Source organism: Lontra canadensis, unplaced genomic scaffold (assembly GCF_010015895.1).
Source record: "Lontra canadensis isolate GAN:19392208 unplaced genomic scaffold, GSC_riverotter_1.0 scaffold190, whole genome shotgun sequence".
Classification (NCBI taxonomy): domain Eukaryota; kingdom Metazoa; phylum Chordata; class Mammalia; order Carnivora; family Mustelidae; genus Lontra; species Lontra canadensis.
The window spans coordinates 92,406-95,342 of NW_022631184.1; positions in this window are offsets into that span (position 1 = coordinate 92,406).

Sequence of the window (2,937 nt, forward strand, 5' to 3'; positions counted from 1 at the left end):
TATCCAGGATCTATAAAGAACTCCTCAAACTCAACACACACAAAACAGACAATCATATTTTAAAAAAATGGGTAGAAGATATGAACAGACACTTCTCCAATGAAGACATACAAATGGCTATCAGACACATGAAAAAATGTTCATCATCACTAGCCATCAGGGAGATTCAAATTAAATCCACATTGAGATACCACCTTTCACCAGTTAGAATGGCCAAAATTAGCAAGACAGGAAGCAACATGTGTTGGAGAGGATGTGGAGAAAGGGGAACACTCTTACACTTTGGCGGGAATGCAAGTTGGTGCAGCCTCTTTGGAAAACAGTGTGGAGATTCCTCAAGAAATTAAAAATAGAGCTTCCCTATGACCCTGACATTGCACTACTGGGTAATTACCCCAAAGATACAGATGTAGTGAAAAGAAGGGCCATCTGTACCCCAGTGTTCATAGCAGCAATGGCCATGGTCGCCAAACTGTGGAAAGAACGAAGATGGCCTTCAACAGATGAATGGATAGGAAGATGTGGTCCATATACATTATGGAGTATTATGCCTCCCTCAGAAAGGATGAATCCCCAATTTTTGTAGCAACATGGATGGGACTGGAAGAGATTATCCTGAGTGAAATAAGTCAAGCAGAGAGAGTCAATTATCATATGGTTTCACCTATTTGTGGAGCATAACAAATAACATGGAGGACAAGGGGAGATGGAGAGCAGAAGGGAGTTGAGGGAATTTGGAAGGGGAGGTGAACCATGAAAGAATATGGACACTGAAAAACAATCTGAGGGTTTTGAAGGTGCAGGGGCTGGTGGGTTGTGGGACCCAGGTGGTGGGTATTAGAGAGGGCACGGATTGCATTGAGCACTGGGTGTGGTGCAAAAACAATGAATAGTGTTACGCTGAAAAGAAATTAAAAAATTTAAAAAATGATATAATAAGCTCAGTCACCCTAAGAGAATGTTACGAAGGAAATCTTACCTGGGTTTGGTAGCATCCAATCCTAGTTTTATCCCATTTATACCCAGCAAAATTAATAAAACCCAAATGGAATTTGTCCACAATAAAAAAAAAGAAGGTAAGCATATTTTTTATAATACCAAAACAAGGAAAATATTAAAATAATTTAAATTTTTTGTCCCGAGGGTCTGGAGGAATTGGTAACGGGACCATAATCTTACCTGTAGTGTGATGTTGCCCTTTCCATGCATTATTTGAATAAAATATTAAAGTGATATTAAAGTTATTTCAGTTAAAAACTTGCATATACTCAAATTACTGCATATGTGAATCTTCAAATCCATTGTAGAAAAATCTAGAACATTTTTCTCATTGTATACGGAGCAATTAAATTTCAGTTACTATGCAGTCACAGTCAAATTTCAGAGGAAAATTGTGAGAGTTATTTTAGTGCATCAGTTCACATTTGGATAATAATGGGGTCAGCATATTGAACTGATATCATAGGGCATAATTTCTGTTATTAATTTCAATTATTGTCAGGATTAAAATTGAATTATTTGTAGTTACCAATGAAATTCACATTGATAGTATTACTACCATTTGTATTTTCTACAGGACCAGGTAAAGCTAAGATTTCATGATGTACAACTAATGAATCATTGATCATTGTATCAAAAATTATGATGTAGTATACCTTGGCTAATTGAATTTAGATGAGAAAAAGATTACATGAGGTAGTTAGTATTATCTCTGCTTAATCATGAGAAAAAAATAACAAAAATCATGAGTGGCAAAAAAAATTTTTTCTTTGATGTCACATGACTATTAATACAGCATAATTTTGATGATCTAGGTCCCTTTATTCTTACATGCTAATCAGTTGCTATGTGATGTCACTTAAAGAAGTATTGCATCTGACATGGAAACCCAGTGTGGTATTGAATATCTGTTTCAAAGTGTAGGGGCACGTGGGTGGCTCAGTGGGTTAACCCTCTGCCTTCGGCTCAGGTCATGATATCAGGGTCCTGAGATCAAGCCCCATGTCAGGCTCTATGCTCAGCAGGAAGTCTGCTTCCCCCTCTCTCTCTGCCTGCATCCCTGCCTACATCTCTGTGTTGGATAAATAAAATCTTTAAAAAATAAAAATAGGTTGTTTCCCTTTTATTTTGATTTTACTTAATGGAATAGTAATCTATTCAAAACCACTTACAAAAGATTTTTACCTGTCTTGATCTTTTACATTTCATGAAAATGTTTTGGTTTTAGAATCAACATTATTGACAATATAGGGTGGAGAAAAAGAAAGAAATCCTTTCTTAGTGAATTGGAGAACTAAGCCTTAAGCCTGAACAAAGTCCATTCATGGCAGAGAAGATAGAACTACACTTTTACTGACCATCTCCACTGGGTGGAACCCGATATGTGTTAAGATTTGTGCCAGGAATAAATTTTATTTAAAATTTGAGGTTGATATAACCACCCATTTGGTTTGGAAATGTGGGCAAATGATAAATCAAGATTCAAAGATGTAAGTTACTTTCCCTGTTTTTCGGCTAGAAAATTGGATGCCACAGATAGAGATATTTCTATATTAAATTTGTATTTAAACTTAATCATATTTTTTGCCTTAATAATACTCTGAAATTAATTATTTTTAAGTGCTCAAAAATTTTAAAAAAGCAAAGAAAAGAAAAAAAATAAAAGCTACTAAAATTCAACATACATGAGAGTTAAGAATGTGTACAAGTTCCTCTACATCCAAATAAATTGGTTTAATGTTTTTATTTTGCTCACTTCAAGATCCTTGTCTGTTTCCTCTTATTTGATGTCTTAATCATAATGTGACATCATCACTGCAACTTTAGTAAATGGTTTAGAGAATACACCCACATCTCCTAGATCCTCTAAATGAACTCCAGTTCACGTTTTGCCCCAATACCAATGTGTCCCTGGGTGAGTTTGTTTAGAAAGAAATA